The 27045-nt window shown below is 36.0% G+C and overlaps 1 pseudogene; it reads right to left on the bottom strand.

The window, feature by feature from the left end:
* Positions 1 to 9654: 9654 nt before the first annotated feature.
* Positions 9655 to 10035, bottom strand: LOC114610122 (annotated as a pseudogene).
* Between the last annotated feature and the right edge of the window lie 17010 nt (positions 10036 to 27045).

Consider the following 27045-nt stretch of genomic DNA (forward strand, 5'->3'; position numbering starts at 1 on the left):
AACAAAGTGACTGGATATAAAATTAACTAGAACAAGTCAGTAGTCCTCTTTTTCACAAATGATAAATGGGCTGAGAAAGAAACTAGGGAAACAACACCCTTCACAATTGCCACAAATAATTTAAAATATCTTGGTGTAACTCTAGCCAAGCAAGTGAAAGATCTATATGACAAGAACTTCAAGTCTGTCAAGAAAAAATAAAATCAAAGAATACCTCAGAAAATGGAGAAAGCTTCCATGTTCATGGATCGTCAGGGTTAACATAGTAAAAATAGCCGTCTTATCAAAAACCATCTTCTGATTCAATGCAATCCCCATCAAAATTCCAACACAATTCTTCACAGACATGTAAAGAGCAATTCTCAAATTCATATTGCAATATAAAAAAACAGGATAGCAAGATCTCATAAATAAAAGTACTTCTGGGGTATTCATCATCCCTGACCTCAAGCTGTACTGCAGAGCAATAGTGATGAAAACCACATGGTATTGGTACAGAGATAGACAGGTCGATCGATTGAATAGAATGAAAACCCAGAAATAAAACCACACACCTATGGACTCTTGATATTTGTCAAAAAATCCAAAATTTTACAGTGGAAAAAAGGAAACACCTTCAACAAATGGTGCTGGTCTGACTGGTGGTCTGCATGCAGAAGAATGAAAATTGATTCATATTTTTCACCTTGCACAAAGCTTGTGTCCAAGTGGATCCAGGACCTCAACATAAAATCAGATACACTGAATTTAATAGAAAAGACAGTGGGAAATACCCTAGAACACATTGACACAGGGGAAATTTTCCTGAACAGAACTACAATGGTTCATGTTCTAAGATCAACAATTGACAAATAGGACCTCATGAGAAGCTTCTGCAAAGCAAAGGACACTGTCAATAACACAAAAATGTCAATGCACAGAGAGGGAACTAAGATCTTCACTAACCCTACAGCCAATAGAGGGCTAATATCCAAAATATATAAAGAACTCAAGAAGTTAACCGCCAAAAAACAAAATAGCTCAATTAAACACTGGAGTACAGAACTAAACAGAGAATTCTCAACAGAGGAATCATATATATATATATATATATATATATATATATATATATAATCATATTATTGGATATTTTATTTACATTTCAGATGTTATCTCCTTTCCCCATTCCACCCTTCCCCAGGAACCTCCCACCCCATCTCCTCTCCTCCTGCTTCTATGATGGTGTGCCCCCACTTACCCACCCACCCACTCCCACCTCCCTGACCTCAAGTTCCCGCAGACTGGGGCATCCAGCCTTTACAAGACCAAGAACCTCTTCTCTACCAATGCCCAACAAGGCCATCCTCCCCTACATATACATCTGGAGCCATGGTTCTCTCCCTATGTGCTCCCAGCCTGGTGGTTTAGACCCTAGGAGCTCTGGTTGGTTGGTATTGTTATCTCCTGAAAACAGAGAAATCTTGAATGGCCAAGAAGCACTTAAAGAAATGCTCAGAAACCTTAGTCATCAGGGAAATACAAATCAAAATGATCCTGAGATTCCTGTAGAGACCCCAGGAAAGAGGGATGCCAAGGAAGGGAGATGAGGTGGGGGTAGGTGGATGGGTAGGGGAGCCCCCCTCTCAGTTGCAAAGGGGAGGGCAGAGGGGGTAAAAATCTCTGGGAATAGGGACCCGGAAGGGATCAACATTTGGAATGTAAATAAATAATATAATTTAACAAAAGAATACATCAAAAAAGAATGAAATATTAGTTCAAATAGAGGTTCCAATAAAGATTTCAAGTTATAAATTCTTCTAAGACCAAAGGCTTGATAGGTAATATACTTAGGGAATACCTGTAAATTATTAAGAAAAAAGCGATAGTGAAGCCTTCTTTAACAGCATGAAGAAAAAGATTGCTGGCTGCTCCGTCCCTACACATCGTTTTGCTTAAATCACTGAACACAAAAACAAATAATCAAATAAAGATAAAAATCAACATCTGTTGGTAAGCCCATCAAACCCTCAATTATTCAAATTGATAGAAGATGTAAATGTTCACATTCATGTGAGGAAGCTTCTTGATGTAACAAAACTCCAAGAATGCTTACTCCAGTGAAAGATTTAATCCTATTGCATTAAGAATGGAGGCAGGGTATATCTATGAGTGCTTCTTGAAAACAGAGACTTTCCTGTACCTAGTAATGAAGTCAGTAATCCAATATTTATTGAGTAAACTTGTCTTTTTTTTCTTAGTATTTTTTATGCAATGATCTCAAAGATTTCATCATATGCTGTTTAAATCAACATGTTGGGTGATTTTATTATTTTATCATTATTGTTTTAATTTATTATTATTTAATTTATCATTTAATTTGTCATTGTGTGTAAAATTTTGTGAGTTATATTCATTAAAATAAAATCAAACAAACAAACATAAAACAAGAAAAATGGATACAGGATATCCAAACAACTGTTATGTTGTGACATATTAACAATGTTGGGCTTTTTGCAGTCTCCAGGAAACTAATTCACTTTCCTTCTTCATATAGGGTGAAGCCCCATCAGATTATCTTAAGACCTTCCCTGTACTCGAATTCATGTGAGATTTATTTCTGCTTTCAGCCCTTTGGAAGACTACTTGGGAACTTGCAAATTTTTAAGAAAGGATGATAGAAAGAAATTGCCTTAAAGTATTTACTTGTTGGCATTCTTGGAACATAGAGTGCAAAAAGTTCCACTTCTATATGAAAGAAATTCAATACTGGTTTTCAGTAATGGTCAACCAAATGATTGTAAGATCAGTAAGTAAAGTCAGTATATCCTTATTTGCCTAGAATAGTCATAAGTAAGTTTTCTCTTTTCTAATGTTATTTAGAATACACATCATAAAAAATCTGCACTGGTAGTTCTCTTGCAGAACATGGAAAAATACAAATGATTAGATAACAATAATGGTAACACACATTATTCATTGTCTACTGTTACACTGTATTAAATGATAGGTAGTTTTCTCACTCAGTCACTCAGTGATAATACAAGTATGATATGATTTTACATTATGATTAACAGCACATGAGCACAAGACTGAATGACAAATTAATAAATGAAATAATTAGATATTAACTCACATCTGTCTAACTTAAAATCTGAAATTTTCAATCAAAAACATCCAAATTTGATAAAAGTTATATTGTACTTTTAGTAAAGTATGTTTTTCGTGATCAATTATTTTTACATAAATAGAAATAATTATAACTATCTTCTAGGTTTTCATGAGAAAACCATATTGTAATGTGAATATGCCCATGTAGATCATTAAATGTGTAATGCTTGAGCTCTATTTTCAATTCTTTTCTCTTTTTACCTTTCTATTGAAAACAGGTTCTTTTCCTATATACTATGTCCTAATTACAATTTGCCTTTCCAATCTGTATGCAATTTAAAACTCTAGAACACTTGATACATTTTGTCATTTTTCTTACAAGAATTAACTTCACACAATGACAAAACATACATTATGAGCTAGGAATGATGCTTCTCTTATGTCTAAGCCTTTAGAGGACTTTATTTGTGACTTCCAAAATAGTTTCATAATCCCCTAAATAGTGAATCTCCCCTTAAAATCACAGGATCAGAAACAAATAAAGAGACAAAAATATATTCACTAACTACCACTTGCTATTTACTGAGAAGACTTGTGACATTGGTGCCACATCTCAGACATAGCATGCAAAAATACATGCATCTTTGCACGCAGATGAAAACATCTACAAAGATACAAAAAAGAAACCAACAACACTACATCTATGTTTCTAGTGACAGTGGTGAAAATTTGGAGTTTTTAATAGTCATAACAACTTCTTGGTTAAGCAGAAAACCATGACTTAGGAGGCAAAGATGACAACAGCACCCTGATCATAGCTGACAAGGCTTGGTGGTGGCAGTGGCTCCATCTCCACACTAGTTCTACATTGTGGTTCTGTGGTTTGTGGCTTTTCTTGTGGATCTCTAAACAAATATCTATTTGTCTCAGATTAGATACTAATCACAGACCAAGGAAACAATACAACCTACATCTAAATTAATGAACTAGTGAATTTATTCCAAGCCTATGGGTAAAATGTTATTTAGTAAAATATCATAAGTGAATATCACTCTCAGATGATAAGGGGTTTATTAAGTGGACAACTCCTATCCAAAATAGAAGAAAATTAGCATTCTCCTGGTAGCAGTAGTCTCTCCACTTGAATCGCTCTCATTTTCTTAGAAGAAAATAATGCGAAAAAAAAATTCCAAAGAAAAATAAGATGTATTGGAGAAATAAAACCAACTGTTCGACAAGCTCAATTCTTTTGAAAAGAATCCTCAAAATCATTCAGACATGTCTTGGAGTTCAGAAATATAAAAATTTAGGAAGAGAGCTTTAAAAGTTACAGGTACTATGTTGTCAGGTCATGTAATATTTATTTCATTTAGAGGTATCACTGATCATCTGGTGCCCCGTTTTACTAATGACAGATTTCGAAAATGGGAAAAGTTATTTTTAGATTACTAGCTTTAAAATACATTCAAATTTCTTTAACATAAAAGATTTTTAAATTTTTTTCTCCTAAATTCAAGAAACAGTGATCATTTTTATTTGTCCATTGCTTAATCTAGAGTTTAATATATCTAAAATTCCCTTTGGAGATTTTAATTATTCTGGCAAGGTTTTATTAACTTGTGAAGACTTATTGATGGTATATAATATAAATAAATGGAATAACCAGATGAATTACTTGCAACGTCATCCAGAATGCAAAAACACTTACTCAGTATCGTTTGACCTTTAATAGGGAAGTGGTAAAACATCATTTGCACCCCATATAGGACACCAAAAATAGACGAGGGTAACAACAATTCTATCCAACTCTAGCTTAGTGCACCAGGGAGTTTATTGTGATTATTTACTATATTATTGCTAAGAGCTTGCTTATGGAAGCACCCCTCTAGAACCATGAGGTAAAATAAACTATTCCTTCTGTAAGTTGCCCTTGTCATGGTATTTTTTTCACAGCAGCAAGAAAAGCAACTAATATGGAAGTGAACAAACAACTCTTCATCCCATAGAGGACACTGAAGACAGACTGATGACAGACTAGACAAATTGTTCCACCCAAGTCTACTTCAGTGAACCAATGAGGTTATTGAGATTATTTACAAGGTTATGGGAGATGGGGTATTTACAGGAGCATGGATGACTCCAAAGCAACTGCGTCTCCAAGAACTCTGCTCCAGCACAGATTATGTCTCACCAAAGCTACAGCCCTGAAACTCCCCTTGTGACTTATAGGCAGCCCATTCAAGAGGAGAAATTCTCGTCCCAACAGTTCTTACTATGCATGTAAATATGAAGAGTGACTTTGTAAATCTTGTAAATGCCACGGACTTCATAAGACTTGTGACCTTTGAATATTTCCTGTACCATGTAATGTTCATTTATTTAATAAGCAAATGTTTCAGTTTGGAAAACATTTCTACATAACAATAAAAATAGGTGAGAGTAATATTCTGAAATTTTCTGTTTATTTTTTCTATTTATTAAGATTCATTAAGGGCAACGGAAATGATTTAATTAATAAAGTAGTGCCAAGCAAGCATGAGAATATGATTTTGTAACACCAGAATTCATGAAAAAGCCACAACTAGTAAAACAAATATATAATCGCTAGTGCTGCAGAAGCAGAAAAACACACAGAAAACTAGATTCCTTGACCCAAGAGTTTAGTCAAATTAGAGAAAGATTGCCTCAAAAAGTAGTAAGCTCAACAACAATTAAGAAAGGCATCTTATTGTGACCTCTGTCCTCAATACATGTCCACACAGATACATATTTATATCCATATATATTAATGCATACACATGTACCCCCCCACACACACTCACACATTTGTTTAAGTAAGCAATCAAACATTAAAACAGGACAGAAGAAATGTTTTGTTTTAAATATATACAGCAGTACTTAATAACCTCAAAGGCAAAAGTAGAGCAAAAGTTAATAAAAGCTAACAGTTAGAAAACTCAAGAATCAGAAATGTCAACTTCCACTTTCTTTGTCTGTGCTCATTTCTATGAAACATTTTTAATCTTGTCCTTATTTGTAGACATGTTTGTCTGGTTCACATCCACATGGAAAATGTGCTCAGTAGAAAAAGGATTTAGATGAATCATTTAAGTCTTCTTTTTAGGGAAGTGAAATCATTAAAAAAATGAGGTGCCATGTAAATCCTATGAGAAAAGAGAGCACAACTCTCAAACATTAATAAGTTGATTGTGAGCAGGATATTATCCCAAAAAGAACTCTTGAAGTCCCAAACTCTCTATTTAAGTCTGTCCCTCCTCCTCCCTAAAACTTCATACAGCCCATAGTAATAGTGTGAGACACACATAAATGACTATATATTTAAGTGGTACAGTGGTTAGTGTTGTCAACTAGATGTAATCTAGGATCATCTTGAAAATGGGCCCATGGACATGGCTGTAAGAAATTTCTTCTCTTGCATGAATTGAAAGAAGACCAGTCTACTGTGGGACACCATTCCTTGTCTGGGATCCTGGACTAAATAATTAATTGGAGAAAGGTAACTGAGCAGTAGCATTCAAGCATTCATTATTCTCTACTTGATTGCTGGTGTGAAATAACAAGTACCTTCAAGCTCCTGTTAATATGACTTCCTGCTGTGATGGTTGGTTCTAACTGCCACCTTGATACTATATAGAATTACCAAAAAGAGAGTCTGAGTGAGAAATGGTTTGGTCAGATTGGCCTGTTTATGTTAACTGATGTGGAAGACCCAGCCCATGGCTTAATCCACAATTTTCTGTATTTTTCCTCTGGACTGAAATAAAAGCGGAGAAAATGGATTGTGTGGAGAGCATTTATGCATTTATTTCTTTCCACTCCTTACTATGAACTGACTTAAGTTCACACAACCTTGACATCTTTGCTAAGAGACCACAACCTGGAATTGTAAATTAAACTAATAAAACCTACTAACAGGTTCTTATGCCACATGAACTACACTCTAACTAGACTGTGGAAGAGTTTATACTTTGAGTTAGGAAAACAATTTAATGCTGACATCAGAGATTAATGGGCTATTATTGTTCCTTTTTTTTTTTTTGTCCCTGTTCTTTTTTTGGACAGAAACATTTCTGGGTTAAGAAAACTTTGATATTGGTAGGTGGCTCCATCCCTTGACCAGGAGCCGTACCTGTCTACTGAAGGTGGTCTCCCCCTTCTCTGCACATTACAGCTAAAGTCAATCCCATTGAGTCCTGGGAGCCTCACATTTCTCTGGTGTCTGGGATCCATCAGTAGCAATTCTCAGGTCCTCATCCCCCTTGCTACTTATTTTTATTTGATTTTCTTACCCTCTATACCCCTCTCAAGTCTCCTCCAGATTCTGATACTGACACCCTTATTTCCTCCTCCTCTTTTCTCCCTCCCTTGTCCCCCTCTCCGTCTTTCTCCCACAATTGTCCTGTTCCCCTCTCAGTGCAGGACTGAAGCATCCACCCGATCTTCCTTCCTTCTATGTTCCGTATGATCTGTAGGTTGTATCATATGTATTGTGAGCTTTTGGGTTAGTATTCACTTATTAGTGAGTACATACCATGTTAGTTCTTTTGTGTCTGGGTTACCTTACTCAGAATGATATTTTCTAGCTTTATCCATTTGCCTGAAAATTTCATAAAGTCATTGTTTTTAATCACTGCATAGTACTCCATTGTGTAGATGTATGACATTTTCTGTATCAATTCTTCTGTTGAGGAACACCTGGGTTGTTATTATTTTACTAAATGGGATGTTTAAAACATATTTAGATTTTGTTCTTACGTATTTACCCATCAGACAAAGCCATCACTTGCTAGCAACCAACTTAAGAGTAAGAAAAATCTCTTTAAATAATTATTTTTTTTTGGAAATTTTTTACAAAAGTACATAATGATCATGGAACTCATTTTAATGTACCAATTAATTACATAAATTTTTAAAAGTTGGGCTGTTAGATAAACAATGACAAATTGTTATTTGGCTAATAAAGTGTCAAAAATTAAGTAAATTTTTGGCTTTCCTCTAAGATTTTTTTCTTTCATGCAAAACATTCATTATTTCTTAATAAAATAAGTACTTGATATCCTTCTAAAATACTAAGAACTATATATGCAAGCTCTCTTAGAATAGATGTATTATTACAAAATACATTTAACTATGATTATTGAATTTCAAAATTAGTTCATAGTCTTCCTCAAAAGATAAACAAAACTAGATAATATTAACAGCTGAAAAAAATAAACAACATAATACCATCAAACACCCCACTCTGCCTGGAGTAAAAAGGCTCCATCCATATGCTTCTAACCTACTCTGAACTACAAAACTCTGGGAGATTAATTTTTACATTCACACTTCTTAGATCAAACATTGTCCAACCTCATCTGATAGCACATCTACATGAACTTTAAAAATACTGTGTGATACTCATCTTCAACTAGGGTGACAATCAAGTACCCCAAATAATTAAAAATGTCTCACATTTTTTGTTTATAAATAATTCTATAGTTAGATTTCTAAAGTAGTTTATGATGTTGAATATTTTGCTCAGTATATTCCTAAACAATAAAATAATGTTTAATGAATTAGTTTTAATGAAGTGACAAAGGACATAATGCCCCTTCATTTAAATTTGTTATAACCATTTGCTTATCCTGAACTCCTACCTTACTTGAGTGTAATTTTCATGTTTCAAAGATGTAAAAGTTGTCACTAATCTCGTAAAAGATTTTCTCATTATTCAGTATTATTTGAATAAAGAAATCTACTTTTTAAATACCAAAAACTTATCTTAAAGCTTAATTCCATTTTGTGAAGCATCTATATTTTAAAGTAAAAGTTTTATAGCTAAAATAAACATTCTCTCTCTGTCTCTCTCTCTCTCTCTCTCTCTCTCTCTCTCTCTCTCTCTCTCTCTCTGTGTGTGTGTGTGTGTGTGTGTGTGTGTGTGTGTGTGTGTTCAGATTTCATCTTTTAATTAGCTCCATACAGGACATTCTAAACACATAAGACACAACAGAATACTTTTTCTTCCAATATTAAAAAATTACATCCACAAATATTTTTAAAGAAGCTCTTCTATATAATCAGGATGGTGATCTTTAATTTTAAAAATCTCTAAATAATCATAATCTTGATTCAGATTGTTCATTGGTATATTCAGAAATCACTTTCTGGCCATGATAAACATTGTTTACAAGTTTTTAAAGTGTCCCTAAATACTCATTAATTTATAAAACTGATTAACCCTGGCCACTTTGTTCTCTTGGCCAGAATCAATAACCCTGAGTGCCTAAACAAAAATTCTGATGAAAGGAAACATATTGGAACTCTACCAAATGTCTTAAAAATTTGTCCTTAAAAGGGAAAAAATGTTTAAAGAACACATGGAGCTTTCTAAAAGTTCTTTAACAAACTACCTTGGGAGCTCAATTCAAAAATAGAACTTGATGTACTAAAACAGAAATTTCAGCACAGCTCCAAAAATCTTTATAAATACAGCAATTTGCAAGGACAATCCTGGTTCAGAAGTGTTATTCCTTGTGTATCTACATTTTGTGGTCACGCCCCATCTCAGTTGTCATAATTGTCTCTGTAATTTCCTCCTGAGTAGCGGTCATAGCCATGCTGGCTGCCAATGTAGTCTATAGACCGCCCATACCCATATCCGTATCCTCCAGGTTGATTGCAATGTCTTACACTTCCAAATCCCTGGTCTCCACCACCTCTAGTGTAGCTGCAACCAAGCCCATGGGCCCCAATGGTTCTCATCGCATCTGAGGCATGCTCTGGGTTTGTTGAAGGTGCTGAACCCAAAACCTCGGGATCTTTGAATCTTCCAGTCCTTCACTGGAAGAGATAGGCCCAAAGCTGCTGAAGTGGTCTTCAAGTACCTGCTCATCAGTGTTGAAGTTGAGCCTTTCCCACAAAGAGCTTCCCTTCTTCTGAAGACATGGCAGAATGCAAGCCCTGGAAATTAAAAGTCAGAAGACTGAAGAGATGGCAAGCTCTAAGAAACCAGGAGAACAGCAACATTTTCTGCCTAGAGATTGTAATTAACTCTTCTTAACAAAATTATACAAAAGACACCAATCTATACAAATAATAATTATCATGATGTATCTGCATTATTACCAGATATTAAAGAATATGTGCAACACATATAATTTACTCATATACTGGCTTATATATGTTGAACCTTTCTGGCATATCCAGGATAAAGCCAATTTGATCATGGTCAATAATCACTTTTATATATGCCTGTATTTATCTTTCAAGTATTTTATTGAGGATTTTTGCATCTAGCTTCACCAGGAATATTTGTTTAGAGGTTTTTTGATTTTTTTATTGTTGTTTGTTGTTATTGTTATGTCTTTACACTTATTTAGACAGTAGAGTAGTTAAACATTTCTTTTTACAAAGAGTTTGGAAGAACTAGATCATTGTGAGTGTCATGATTTGAGGGCTGAGAAACATATTTGAGACCTGTTTTTTTTTTTAAGTAGGAAACCATCTAACCTCTCATAATTTGTTTTTGCTTTTACTTTTTAAGCTTTTTTCCCCATTCTCTGTGCAATGTTCTGCCCCTTACTTAAACTCTTTCACCTCCAGCATTGCTTCCCTTCTTTTACACCATGAATTTCATTGCTAACCCTCTTCCTTACATTATTTCCATTGCTTTCAAGTTTTGTAACCTATATCCACATTCCCACACATATAAACACATATATAAAAGTTAAAAGCTAGGATATACCAAAAAGAAATGGCATGTTATGTTTGTTTATCAGAATAGCTTGATTACTTCAAAAGATGAAGTAATTTCCTGTTCCATTTGTTTTCTCATAAATTTTAAAATTTTATTGTTCTTTAGGTCTGAAGAAAATTCTATTGTGTATAAGTATCAGATTTACATTACCTTTTCTGTACTAATAGGAATTCATGTTTATTCTATATATTATAGTAAATGAAACAGTTAATATTGACATGCATGTATTTCTATGGAAGACATAGAGTTATTTTGGGTCTATGTGCAGGAGTATTATATTTTTATTATATGATATATTTTAGTTTGGGTTTAAAAAAACTTCCTAGGATAATTAATTTTCATTGCTAATAACTATATCTAGAATTAGTTGAAATCCAAGCATCTGCACAAATATGTGAAGGATTTTCTTTACTGTATAATATAATATGAGAATACCTACCCTAAGTCTGGACTTTTTGAGGTCAGTAGAACCACTCTCAGTTTGGACTGCACCATGTGGTGACAGCCTACAATTTTAAAATAGACTGAAGACCATCTGAGACATTCAGCCTTGTAGAATGAATGAATGAATGCTAGATTCTTGTCTATTTCAATGGGAGACAGCCATTGTTGGAATATATATACATATACGTATATATATATTGAAATATATAGGAATATATAGGAATACATATTGGAATATATGTATATTGGAATATATAGGAACATATATATTGAAATTTATATACTGGAATATATATATATCATATATATATATATGTATCACACACACACACACACACACATATATATATATATATGTATATATATATATATATATATATATATATATATATATTCTGTCTTTGTTCTTCTAGAGAACTTTGACTAATATAAATTGTGGTAGTAGGAGTGGCTCCAGAGAAACAGAATGACAAGAAAAAACTGTAAATATTTGGAACAGGCTTTCCATTTTTTCAACATCTACAGTTAACAAAGCCTTAGATGCATAGAGAACACTAAAAATTCATGATGTGGACTATTTAATAACTTTTACAGAAAATGCCTTTGCCTATCTTTATTCATCTATTATAATAAAGAATTAGTGATTCTATATGTAAACTTTTGACAATTTTTAGGAAAATAACAAAAAATAATGATGTTAGCTGCTAGCTTCTAGCTTCTCTGGATAAATTAACAAAGGAAAGAAGTGACTTCTGTGATCAAATTGACCAATTTCTAGCAATGCAGGGTACAGTGGCAAAGGAAAATAATGAGCTCACCAGTATAGTTAACCAGCTCACATAATCATAAACAGTTTAATGATCTCCAAATAAGCCCTGAAAGAAAAGCTTCTGTCCATAACCCATAGACCTCAAGTCAAAGAAAATCAAATCAAAGCTCTGATTAGAATATTGGCTGGATTACAATGAAACTTCAAGTGCCAGATTGAAAGTTTGTTGGTAGCTAATGTACAGTCACTGATTGCTAACAAACAGCATCATGTAGCATAAGATAGAAATCTGTGGGAGGTCCCTACTAAGGCTAAGAATTTTGAATCCTCAGATTCTGAATGGCCTATCACATCTGAGAAATTAATCTCTCCATCATTGGCAAACTATCCTGTGTTCCTGCAAATTTGTCTTCTCTGCCTTAGCATGAGGGAATTAATCATTCATAGTCTGTTGAATCAGCATTGATTTTTTTACTGAAAAAGGTGCCAGGCAATACTTATTTTATTTTTCCTCAAAGTCCTCCTACAGTTGCTTCTAGACCTAGAACCATACTTAATGGTAAGCAGGTGTGTAGAGGGAAGATAGAAAGTGTAGTCTATAGGGAGAGGTACTACATCACTAAAGAGCTAAGTGACGGTGGTAATTCATTCAAGCATAAATCTGCAGAATATGTGTATGAATGGATTTTAAGGGTATAGAATAGTGGAAGAAACATAAAACTGAATCAGGCTGAATTTATTGATATGGGTCTACTGTCTGGAGATTCTAGGTTAATATAAAGGCTCACAGAATTAAGAGGAGTTTCAAAGGTTTGTTTGATTGGTTGTCTGAAGCATTTGTCAAAAGATGCCCTATTGAAAAAGAACTGAAGGTGTTTGATATCCCTTGGTTTAGCATTGATGAATGGATATTAAGGCTCAGGGAAATTGCAGTGGTAGAGTGTATCAGATATATTAAATGTAATCCTCCACAATGAACAGGCTCAGAAGACATGCCCTTTACTAATTCTATAAGAAGAAAAATGGTGAGAGGAACACTTGAACAGCTTTGCCATTGTTCATTTCCATGTGCCAGACTTAGGATTGAAGATGTCCCTTAATTAAATGAATTAAATGTGATGGGTTTAATTGGGCTCCAGAATACCAGCAGCCAGGTATGGGAGCACTAAATCACCATAAGCAAGGTGAGCATAGTTATAACTGGCAGCACCGGAAAAGCAATATCTATAATGGCTTGACCTGTAATAGGTAGCACAGGCCAAGTGATTTTTATGGTATCTTATATCTAGCCATTGTTCTAATGCTATAAAGAGATACATTAAGCAAGGTAAGTCTTATAAAAGAAAGCATTTTTCTGGGAGTTTATTTACTATTTCAGAGGGTTAGTCTATTATCATAACGGTGGGAGCATGGTGAGAGCATCCCACTGAAGAAGTACCTGAGAGAAGTATTCCAACCCATGGACAGAGAGGACAAGAGAGAGAGAACGAGAAAGCCTGCTGTAGGCATTTAATACATCAACCCCAACCCACCCCTATGACAAAATACCACACCTCTGAATCCTTTTATTCCTTTAAAACCCTTCCACTCCCTAGTGACTGGGAGGGATATATATATATATAGCATATGGGGCGATGCTCATTCAACCTACCACACATAACTCATATAGATCTTTGCTTCATGATTTCTAGACATGAAGTAATAAGAAGCCTACTAGATTTCTGTTAGGTCTGTATAAGCAGAAAAATTCTTAAACAACTAAATCAATGGCAATTGGCTCAGACCCTTCAGGAATGAAGTTATGGTTTTGTCCTCCAGAAAAAGAACCATGACCTACCAAGAAGCTTCCTACAGGTGCACGATAGACAGAATTCACAGTAGAGACATTAATAAATTCTAGTTAACACCATATAACCAGTTGCAGAAAGGAGAACTGTTGACATGATTGTTTTTGTCATAATTTGTTGAGAATGTATTTGTGCATAAACACATATATATTAAGCATATATTTGTAGTATCTTTCTTCTATTCATGATGCCATATACCATCAATTGATATACTACCAGCAGTTATTCATAATTAAGTTACAAGACAGTAAAATATAGTCCCATAAGAGATATTTCCACCCTATCCTATTCTAAAATAAATAATGGCTTTGTGGTTATACATAGGATAGTCATATGATACTAAATACAATTATGGTCTGGTTATTGTTTTCATTTGAACATCAAGCATGATATATGATTACATGTCAAGTAAGAAGGTATGGATTTCTTGTGGCTATCCTTGAGTAACAATGTTACTAAACTGGGAGTCAACTAAACTCAAGCATCTGAGTACTCAAGTGAAATTTTTCTTGATTGGATCATTTGAGGTAAGAAGACCCATCCTAAATCTGGATCACATGTTATGATATGAACCCACACAAAAGAACATGGAAAAAAGAAGCTTTTCCCTTTTGAATGTTTGTTTTTACTCTCATTAGATAGTCAATCTATTCTGCTGCTGAGGTATATCTTAGCTTACTTCTTGAGAATTTCAACATAGACTGAAAATGAGGTGAGATATCTGTGCTGGTAATTATCGTAGGTCACTGGTTGTTTTAGCTACATAAGACTGTAATTACACCCATCCCTTGGCAGCTTACATAGTACTTTCTGGAATCATGAAAGGTAGATTGAAGGAGGCGAGATGCATCTTGAATCATCTGAGTCCTATGTCCTACTTGTGTGAAATACTCAGCAATATGGGTCCACACTCAACACCTAAGAGTCAACTAAGAGCTACTTTGATAAACTCCATTGTTTGGGGAGTCACTTAAACTACCCTGACAAGCCATTTGAAAGGTTTCTTGTACCTTGTACCAGGATTCTTTTTTGACTGTGCTTCCTGTGGTACAGCATTATCAAACCAATTGGTTTAATTTCTTTGTGCATGCAACTTTGTGTGTGTGTGTGTGTGTGTGTGTGTGTGTGTGTGTGAAATTTCACATGGAAAACAGAGTGAATGAAATAGAGGTCCAACTGGGATGGAGGAAGGGTCAATACAGAAAAAAAAAAGAGGTATGGCGTACAAATTACACCAGGATTGATAAAGTCTCAAGAAATATTTTTTTTATTTATGATAAAACATTCTTGTTTAGTGATACATAATGAACTAGAGTAAAATATATGTGGAAGTTCCTGCAAGCTCTACAGCTGGCAAGAAAAGAAACTGTGTGAGGTACAAACTATGTGAGGAAAGAAAACAATTTCATTCAGTGTAGGCTCAGATTTTTCAAAACCTATTTTAATAAGAGTTCTTAAATGCTTCAACCCAACCAATAGGTAAGAAAGAAGAAAAGTTAATAGGAAAAAAGGAATGTGGACATGTTTAGAAGTAGTTCTTTGGGGCAATTCCAAGTCTCCATTGTGAGGATATCAGCAGTCCAGTCCAAAACACCAAACACAAATCAATAGCAGTGCCTCAATCTAGAAGAAACCATAAGGATATGACAAATAGGCGTGAGTCTGCAGAAGCAACAAAAAGCATGCAGAATACCACAAGAAGTTCTCTGGTGTGTTTCTCTCTATGGAATCATGATAAGCAAAGATCAACAAAGTCCAGCAAAACATTGCAAGGCAGACCAATACAAGAGCATCATCAGTGAAGAACAATGAAACATTGCAATGTGAACAAATGCAAGAGCATCCTCTCATTCTCTGGGAGATTATATTTATATTTTTTTCTAACATCATGGTCCCTCTCAAACTTCCACTCTACCAAAGCATCAAATGATTTTCACAAGACAGCTTCTAGAAAAACACCACATATTTAATTCAGGAAGACATCCTCTCATAAGACAGGTTCCAGAAAAACATCACATGGCACAACTGAGTCTCCAAAGAAACCAGGAATTTCCACTTCAATTCAGCCCAGCGTTGTTGGTGCTGGTTCAAAATTCTAGAATCTGACACCAAGGTCAGTTTATTTTAGACATGTTTAAATTGAGAACAATTTTGGAAAAAAAGTTTCCTGGTAACAACCATTCCAGTCCCATGTGCACAATAAAGTTTAAGGCATGTCAACATCAAAACTCCTTTGCAAGGTGTATGTGATGATGGGTTCTGTAGCTTAAGGACCTAGGATCTGATGCAGACACTGTCTGAGATGAAACAGAGATCAAAAGGCTGTAAAGAACATTTGACATCTCTCCTAAAAAATGTTGTATTGACTGTGAAACAAAACTAAAGAAGTCTAGGAAAAGAAAGTCTCGCATAAAAATTTAGATTTGAAAATGTCTGGTTCCAGAGGTAGTAAAATTAACCAGGTCAGTAACAATACCTATTCCAAGCCTTCTAGGTAGAAAACAAGTACTCATTTTCTCGTTTGAGGATACAACCCTGCATGATTAATACTGTTGGTTTCCATGGTGCTCTATGGGCACAAGGATCTTTGTGATCCCCACAAATATAAAAGCATGCATAGATTTTATATATTTAATATTACAGAGACATAGCTAATATAATATGACTATTAAGGTTTAAGACATATAAAGAACATTTATTCAACAGAATTTGCTGTGTGCAGGGGTCTCCTCATTCAGGAATGGACACCCAGGTATAATATATATATATATATCCTTTTAATGGACAGATACATATTAAAAAAAAAGGTTGTCCACTATAAAAGGAAAGACCAAAACATAGCTTTAAATTAATTGCTTTGTGATAAAATGATGGAGATAGATGGAATTTAAAGAGTTAGGAAAGAGTTTCTGTAAATGCAATGACACTTCTATTTCCTCAGGTGAAGTGATGAGATGAGAACTGTACCCAAAATTTCTGAATACATGGCTTGTGCTGAACCCAGCAATCCGTCAATAGGTCTAGGCCTGGAAGCTTCTAGCTTCCATCAATCTAATCTTCTGAAAGTCCGGACACTGAAGGCTTCATCTTCCAGCTTCTATCTGCTAACCTAGGTCTAGAATATTTCAGCCTCTGAGACTTACTGCTGAATAAACTCACTCTTTCCAAACTTTGGCTGGCTGATTCAACACAGCTGTTCTGGCTCAAATTTCTATCCAAACTGGCTAATCCAAATTGGCTTCTATCAACTTCTGACTGAATTGCTTTGCTTGGAAAGACTGCCTCTGAGCTCTACAAATTGAACTGCTCTGATCGCAATTGCTCTTCTCTGAGCTGAGTACAACTGCACTGAACTAAACTGCTCCTACCTGACCTGCTCTGAACTGAATTGAATTGAATGCCATTCTCTCCCTCACTTTTCTTTCTTTTTTTATTTTTTGTTTTTGTTTGTTTGTTTGTTTGTTTGTTTGAGACAGGGTTTCTCTGTGTAGTCCTGGCTGTCCTGGAACTCTCTCTGTAGTCCAGGCTGGCCTCGAACTCAGAAATCTGCGTGCCTCTGCCTCCCAAGTGCTGGGATTAAAGGCGTGCGCCACCACCTCCCGGCTCCCTCACTTTTCTTTAAGTAGCTTTTCTTTCCTGTCCTTGTGAAAGTTGGGTGTATCCTATCTCTGACTCATTCTGTCAAAATTTTCTCTGATATATCACTTTGTCTGCCCTGAAATTAGATGTCCTTGTTTGGGATTAAGATGTGAAGTGTGTCTGCAGCCCAGCCAGATCATAACTTCTGATGTGATCCTTTACCACAGCAGCCATGTTGCTGGATGAAAATGGCTCTGCTAGTTTCAACTGATTGCGTAGTTCTTGTATTTAACCAATATTAAGAAATTATTCAAAATGGTAAGGATTATTTATAATGAATAGTGGTAGAGTAATAATACACATTGTCACTTCCAACTCTACTAACATGATAATACATGTATTTTTTTAAGATATCAATGTAAAACGAAACAGATTAGGAAAGGGCACAATAGCAAACACATTTTGGTAGCTGGGAAGCAAATGGGTTGTTTTGACCAAAGAACTGAGAAAAGGGAATCCTAATCTGACAGTTTAGAAACAATAAAACATCTTGATTTATCTCTTCAGGCTGATAAAAAGGACAGAAACTGGCAATATAAAGTAAAGAAAGTGCAGCTCCTAGCAGGGCTGAAAAAGGAGGATTGATTGAAAGTCTGTTATTTAAAAAAATAGTTAGCTGGGTATATGGGAACAGTTAAGGTCTGTGATTTGTGGAAGAATGATATCCCAAACTCAAATAGTATGCAAAAGTAAAGAGCATTTATTCAGCAGAATTTCCTGTGTGCAGGGGTCTCCTCATTCAGGAATAGACACCCAGGTATATGCTTTATACGGTCAATTTGAAGCCTGTTAAGATAGGACTAGATGACTTTTACCTTTCCTTTCTTTGATTGGTTGGCTCTAACTCTAGGTCTTTGGTTGCCTTTGTGATTGGTTAGGGCTCTGAAGACATTTCAGGGTGTCAAGGCATCCTCAGATTGGCTGTGGTTGGTTGGTTCCTGAATCCATGTTTTCATCTATGGGAAACAGACCTTAGACCTTAGGCCTAGTCTTCCAAACTGCCTATCACAGTGTCAGCTCTGGCTAATTCAGTCCTCTCAATACATGACTGAGGTCCCAACACTACGGAAACTGAGTCAGGAAGATCATAAAATCCATGCCAAACTGAGATAAATCCTATCTCACAAAATCGAAAGGCAATTATATCCAAGATTTCTGCTTTCTTTTTTGCCTCATAGTGTGCTAAATTTTCCTATGGAGGCACAAATAAGCATCCATTCACTCTGAGTCAGAAGAACATTGACTACAAAACAAATTTCAAGCCCATCAAAGTTCAACTCGATGGATCAATGAGTTTGTTGAGCTTACTTTTGGAATATGGGTTATAAATTACTTGTAAAAACATGAGTGCATCATCATCCCACACCATCACAATATAGTATCTATATTGTTCAACCTCATGAGCTCATTTGCAGATAGATGGAGGCAGGAAGTAATAGTTGGAAATCCAGTCGAGGAATACCTTTCCCCTGTATACAACCCTGGCAATTTAAAGCTAGCTATACCTCCAGATTTGATAATGAATTGTCACAGATGCTTGCTCAAAGTGTTCTTGGCTTTAAGATGGAAAGACAAAAAGCCATATTGCACCACCTTATTTAAGAATTATAAATTGAGTTCCTAAAAAAGATAACACAGAATGTGTCTCAACTATGAGACTTCTAACACAGAAAGAAGCATATGCTTATTTACTCAAGAATAAGAGAATTTCTGTAGGTTGTGTTTGGAATGCTACAATTGTCCCTACTTGTTTGTTCCTTAAAACAATAGTAGATGCAGGTATGTGTTTCATTTAAAATGCTGATGAATATTTTTTCCAGGGAACATCACTATTTCAAAAGAAAAGACAAGATCCTTATGATGGCTAACATTATAATTTAAGCTTTAATAACTGTGGTTAAGAGACTTATAAAACAAAAATACCTTTATCCCATAATCCCCACTTACCCCAAAACAGATAACTTCCTGGAATACTGGGGGCTATTGCTCATGTAAGACAACAAGTGTGTTTTTTTTTCCATTTCTCTAAACAAGGTTAGTTGCCACAGTATATGTGTTTGATTTTGTGTAGGCTGGAAATATGTAGCCTTATATATTTTGCCTTTATAAGCCCCTGACTACTATAATTTAATACAGTCTATGGGAGCACAGTCATATAGTCTCAGGTATCAACCCAGCCAGTATCAATGGTCCTGGCCAGTATTTAATAAAGCCTCTTTGTTGCCTTGCTAATTAAGGTTGAACTCTACCTTTGTCCAGATAGTTTTCTGAACTTGGTGCAATATGGAGGACTCCCTTGATTGTCAGGGCTTCTCTTTCCATGACCTCATCTAAAGAGTTCAAAACCCCACATATACCTCTACCTAAAAAAATGTCATGTAAGACATTTACATGGTTAAGATTACAGTTTCAACTTCCTTTCTCCTAATAAGAACCCATTCAGCTAGCACCTGAGATTCTTGGAATGGCTCTCTGTGCTAATGAGACATCTTGGTACAATAAACCTCTAGCCAATGATCTGTGCCCATCTGGATATTCTGACCCCCAACACTCAAAATTATTTAAGCCTTGAATCACACTAAGTTGACCTGCCTTCTCATGGTTGTTCCAAGTGTCATTTCCATATGTACTCAGAGGGCTACCGAATCCTTAATCTATCTTCTCCCTTTGCCCTCATGAACTGATATCAGCCAATGATCCCTGAGAGTTGGGAGGGTCATACATCTTATTTATCAAAATGTATTCAAGATCACACTAGTGTCTCTCTCAACTACCCCAAACCCAGAGCAATATACACATTTGAGTGTTCTATATAGATCTATATACTAATGCTAGCTAACTTTACAATGATATACAAACACATAGGTTCTATCTGTGTATGCAGAGACTTCCAAAAGTCTTCAGAACCTACTCTAGAATATGAACAATTATTAATATCATCATAGGTGTTGCTGTCTCCCATCAGACTACCTCCCTTTGGATGCTTTCTCTTCCAGGTATAGCTATAAGAATTAAGACATCTTTCACTATGACTCTGCAGTCTTCTTTCCTTTTCACACAGTTATCACAAAACTTCCTCATCTCCCTACACAGTTATAGGAAATCCAACTGTGAGCAAGTCAGTATAGGCTACTTATTAACTAAATGTGTTGCCTTGTTCCAAGGGACTTTCCTTACCCTTCAGATACTTTCAATAATAGACAACTCACTTTGCTTAGTAGAAAAATAATTTCCCATTTCAAAATCTCATGGTATGGTACTGCCAGTCTAGCTGTGGCATTAATAACTCATTTAATAAAGCTGATACTTGAAATCTCTTTCAAAGACCCTCTCAAATCTCTGTTCTATATACCTATAATCTAAAAAAATGTGATGCCTAATCCCAGTACTTGAGAGGTAAACTAACCTGAATCTCCTTGAAGGAGGCTTCTCTACTTTGCCACTGAGATCCTCACACCCATCTGCTGCTCTTTGGGTCTTCCTTCCTGTTTTATCCTTCTCCTGATGCATTCCTGCCTTCCACAGAGCTTCTGCTCAACCTTCTGCCAGGATCCTGTCTTTACTGGAGATTCAGCTCTCCACCACAACCCAGGATTCTTCCTTTCAAACTGCGAAGTCTCTAGGTTCTCTGGGACTTCTACATATCATTGACTTAGACCAAAATCCTAGCATTAATTTACTTGTTCCCTGGCTTTGTTGTGCCCAGTTGCAAACCCCAAAAGACTATCAAGGAACCCACTCATGATTTCATATGCAATTAAATATACAAACACAACAATCTGCCTAATCCTCCCTCTTTCAGCATATTTTAATTGCCTAAAGCCCTTCATCATGGGGCAGGGGGCTCATGAAATTTTTCCCATCCATGTTTGCATGTCTACTGGTGTGATTCTGAAGGTCTTGATTAAGCACTCATATTGTTGAGGCTTCATGTGTGTCATTAATTTGTGATATCTAGAAAATTCAATCTTACAGCTGACTTCCTGGTCTTGTGCAATCCTTTCACCTGTTCTTTGACAATGTTCCTAAGCCTTAATATGTAAAGATATTTAAATTGGGGCTGAGCACTCCACAGGCAGGTATTCTCAGTATGTTGATTACCTGTGACTTTCTACACTGGTCTTCGTCTGTTGCAAAAGAAGTGACTTTAATGAAGGATGAGAGCAATATTTAGAAGAATGTGTAGTTAGAAAGTAGTTAGGAATTGTACTGTTTTAGGAAAATACCAATAATAGGTCATCCTCTGAGTTCTAGGACCTCAATGTTTACAGTACTAAGTATGCTTTCCCTTCTTAGTGAAACTTGGAGTGTTATTGTTAGAATCTCATGGGTACAGCATCTTTGCCATCTATAGAAGATACAGTATTGCAGCATATGTTCTGGCCCCTGAATCTTATAACCTATATCCCCTTATCCATGGTGAGCCTTGGGTGTGGGGGTTGTTTTATAAATGTATCAATTGGGACTGGTCACCTCACTGTCAGTTGTTATATGGATTTTGAGTAGTCATGGGTAACTATAATTGTCTCTGTCTACTACAAAAAGAATCATATGACTGAAATTCAACAACTACACTTCTCTGAGATTATAACAATAAGTATCAAGAATGTAGTTTTAGATTGTGCTGTTTTAGGAGAGTGGTAATAATAGGTTTTCCTGTTGTTTCCATTGCCTCACCAATCACTGGAAATTGACTATATTTATGGTAACAGAATAAATCCTCTCCTATTGAGTAGGCCTAAAGTCTACATAGACATCTGTGGGTTAGTGAGGAAATATAACCCACAGATTACTCTTGCATTTTTATAGATACCTAATTCTTTTTATTTCTTTGACAATTAGTTATACCATAACAACTCCTCCTAGTTCCATCCTCTACCTTATGTACTTTAAGTAGATCAATTAAGCAAATTGAAGCATCAAGTTTAATCTGTTCTATTCATGGATGTGGGAATTACACTGCATCATGGTCATCCTACAGGTGGCAGCCCAAAGACACCTACCATCTATAAAACAGGATTCAATCTGAACAATTAAGAACAAATCTGAGAAGATTCCTTCCAGTTTGCACATGCACCCATGGGTGAGTGGTTGGAGAAGCACCCTCATAGAGAAAAAGGGGAAGGGCGAGAATGGGGATGAGATGGGGGTTTGTGGAGGGGTAACTGGGAAGGGGGATGTTATTTGAAATACAAATGAATAAAATGATTAATTAAAAAAAAGAGCAAAGCCAACAGTCAGAAAACTATATTATAAATGTAAAAATAAATTAATAATCCCAAATTGATTTCCCATACTTATACTTCAGAATGCAGGCTTATATCCTTTTGGAACCTGGAGGGATATTAGTATGCACTTAAATATAGAACAAGCTGGTTGAAAAATGGAGGATGGGCAAAACTGGAAGAAAGAAATTGAGAATCTGTTTTTTCCCAGTCTTTTAATGACTCATGTGTCATATGGACAATGTCTGTTAAAATATTAACTAGATGGTATGCATTGGAATACACTGAATGAAGTTACCAAAGCTAGGACATCTTTTTAATGAGAACTAAGGACATATCTCAATATAAAGTGCACTTTTCATTATGCATAGGTTCTGGGTCCAATCTCTAGTATCATAAAAAAAGACACATTGAAGATGAAGGAAACAAAGGAACAAAAGGATGTTGAGCAAATTCTGACACTTTTTGTAAGACCCCATGTAAAACACACACATGTGTGTAGCTTGTATTGTGATATTAACTTGAGTTCTTGGGAACAAAACAAGAACAGAAATATTATGGCTTAAGTGAGGTACTTGTGTGTCAAATTGACAAGGGTGGAGCCTTCTAGTTTTTTTCAATTATCAACTTGACAGAGCCAAGAATTATAAGAGGCGACTTCAACTGAGGAGCTGTCTCAATCAGACTAGCATGTGGGCATGTGGGTGGGGCATTTTACTTGATTATTACTTGATGTGTGATGTCCCAGTGTGAGTATTCCCCTCCATCAGCAGGTGATCCTGAGTTCTATTATAAAGCTGGTAGAGTATGACTAACGGAAACCAAGCCAGTTAACAGCATTCCTCAAGAAGGTACAACAACAGGCACAAAGTGGAACCCAGCTCAAGGGGAGGCCCCAAGGCCTGACACTATTACTGAGGCTATGGAGCGCTCACAAAAAGATGCCTATCATGACTGTTCTCCAAAGACCCAACAAGAAGCTGAAAGAGTCAGATGCAGATATTTGCACCCAACCAATGGACAGAAGCTGCTGACACCTGTGGTTGAATTTTGGAAAAACTGGAAGAAGCTGAGGAGGAAAGCAACCCTGTAGGAGGACCAATAGTCTCAATTAACCTGGACGCCAGAGATCTCTCAGACACTGGATCACCAACCAGACAGCATACACCAACTGATATGAGGCCACCAAAACATATACAGCAGAGGACTTCCGGGTATGTGTTCAATCAAAGATGATACACCTAACCCTAAAGAGACTGGAGACCCCAGGGAGTTTAGAGGTCTGGTGAGGTGGGGGTTGGAGTGGGGACATCCTTATGGAGATGGGAGGTGGGGAGGAGGTATGGGATGTGGAACAGTCAGAGAGTGGACAAGCAGGAGACGGGATAAAATCTGGAGAGTAAAAAAATTAAATAAAGATTAATAAAAGATTAAATAAAGATTAAAAAAAGAAAGAAAACCCTTTATGAAGTAGGCCTAACATTTTTGTGAAGAGGCAGGGCTATATTATTTATCTCCTTATTAGAAAGAACTAGGTGTTTATAGAAGTCAAACTCCTTGTGAACAAGACTTAAATCAAAAACCTGGACTCAGATCCAAAACCATCTGCCACAGGTCATGGTTTCCAACTACACGTTACTATGCATTGCTTTGATGCTCTCCATAGAAGTCTAGCATAGAAGTCTTACTTTGACCAATGAGATTTTGCAGTTATGCTATTTTTCTTCTTAAATAATATTTAATCAATGAGAAAGAAACATGTAGTTAAGTTCTCATAACAATCGGTGAGAGGTGACTATAGAAAGCTAGAAAATATTTTATTAAACTAAGAAAAAATACTTTTCAAGAATAGCAATGTAACTTGGTGGCACAGTACCTTCAATTCCAGTATTGCAAGATTATAAAAATGTTTTTGATAAAATTTCAAATAACAGCATTTATTTAGCAGTATCAGCTCATTTGAGTCAAACAGCTTGTTATCAAAACAATGCGGTATCATATAGATCTTTAAGAAAGTGTTTAATCTCCTCCTTCCCTCTAAAAATTTTTACTTTTCTTTTTTCTTTTGTTCCCTCTTGCCCATGTAGTTTGAAAATTAGCACAAACGATTGGTTAAGCCAATCCTCAAAACTTTCTCTCCAGTAAGTATGGTATCTGATGCTACCAAATTGCTGTTTCACTCCACATGACAAATAATCTGTTCTCAAGTCACATCCTTCAGATTACCTTTCACTTTTTATTCTTAGGGCCATGTGTCATTAACACTGTGAAAGTCACCTTCTATCTTGTACCTTCCTGATACAAATTGGTATAGTTATGTTCTAATTGTATTTTGAAAGAAAAGTTTTATCTTAACAGGAAGGGTAATATGTAGGAGGAGCTAAGTTGGGAGGAGTAAGGAGAAGAAGAGAAGGAGTAAGGAGAGGAGGAAGAGAAGGAGAAGAGGAGCTAGGAGATGGGGGGGGGGGAACATGGAGGTGAATGTTCACGTGTCTCCTCCAGTCAAAGATGGTTGGTATATCTAGGTTGGGTATTGGGTTACACTTCTGATGGGCATCTTGTTATTGAGTATTACCAAACTTATAAAGCCTTTGATTAACATTATTTTAAGTTACTAATAAAAAAAAAAAGAAAGAAAGTCACCTTCTTCTGTGAGGCAGTCCTCTATCCCCCTGCTATCTATAAACTGCCTGAGAACTCTCACTCACCATTCTTGCTCAGACAGGGGCAGAAATTCATTCATTTCTTCTTCCATTATTTCTCTTTTTCTCCATTGGACACACCTCAATCTCTTTTTTCTCTCATTTTTAAAAATTTATTTATTTATTTATTTATTTATCATTTAAATCATAAACACTGTCCCCACTCCCAGTCCCACCCTCCCAGAGTTCTTTTCTCCATCTATCCTCCCCTTATACTCTGAAAGGAGGGCCCCTGGGTATCCCCTCCCACACCCTGGCTTATCAACTCTCTGAAGGTTTAGGTGCATCCTCTTCCACTGGAACCAGACAAAGTAGCCCTGTGTGCCAGGGGGCCTCCATCCAATGTTTGACTCCGAGTATCTGCATATATTTCAGTCAACTGCTGGGTAGAGCCTCTCAGAGGTCAGTTATGCTAGGGTCCTGTCTTCAAGAATAACAGAGTATCATTAATAGTTTCATGGATTGGTGTTTGCCCATGGGCTGGGTCTCAAGTTTGACTGGTTATTGGTTGACTATCCCTTCAGTCTCTGTTTCATCTTTGTCCCTGAATTGCTTTTAGACAGAACAAATTTTGGGTCAACGTTTTGTGGATGAGTGGGTTGGTGTTCTTATCCCTCCATTTGTTGGGGTCCTGTCTGGCTACAGGAGGTTGCATCTTCTGGTTTCATGTTCCCATTTTTAGATATCTCAGCTAGAGTCACCTGCATTGATACTGAAAACCTACCCTATCCCAGGTCTCTGGAGCTTCCTAAAGATATCCTCACTGCTCAACCCTCAACAGCTTCAGATTTCCATTCATTCTCCTGTGCCTCTGGCCCTCTTTCTGGTCTCTCCCCACATCTAATCCTGACTGCTTCATTCCTCTCCATCCCCTATCCCACCCAATTGCCTTTCTCTGTCTGCCTCCTATGACTATTTTATTCCCCCTTCTAAGTGAGATTCAAGCATTTTGTCCAATAAATGGCCCAGGCATAATAAAATCACCACAATAGTTCTTCATATTATATTGAGAAAATATAAACCACCAAATCAATATTTTCTCTTTCATCATCATCATCTATGATTATGTACCATTTAATTCATATTTATTTTAACCTATCAATTAGTGATCCATCCAGGAAGCATGTCTCAATTGCCAAAACAGAATAAATTAAAGCTTGTCTCAATTGCCAAAGCAGAATAAATTTCCTCTCTCTATCAACATTTAGCTTTATTGTTATACATCACAGTATTAGATAGAAGGTTCATATTGTCCGTATTCTCTCTGAAGCTTCTGATTTACTATTGATGAGTTTTCTTAGACATTTGAAGAACAGAAGTGTCTCTCAAATTCCTCAGAAGTTGCTCTTTTAGTTCTACCATTTTTATGTAAAATACAAAGATTCAGGAGCCTACTGCAGAGGCTTATGACTATATCCCAGCACTCAGAGGCTAAGGCAAGTTGTTTGTCACAATTGTTAAGTCAGCCTTTGGCTACACATTAAGCTCCTCGTCATCCTATTTTATGCATTAATATCCTGTCTCAAAAAGAAAGAAAGAAAGAAAGAAAGAAAGAAAGAAAGAAAGAAAGAAA

Source organism: Grammomys surdaster, unplaced genomic scaffold (assembly GCF_004785775.1).
Source record: "Grammomys surdaster isolate TR1022 unplaced genomic scaffold, NIH_TR_1.0 126029, whole genome shotgun sequence".
Taxonomy (NCBI): Eukaryota; Metazoa; Chordata; class Mammalia; order Rodentia; family Muridae; genus Grammomys; species Grammomys surdaster.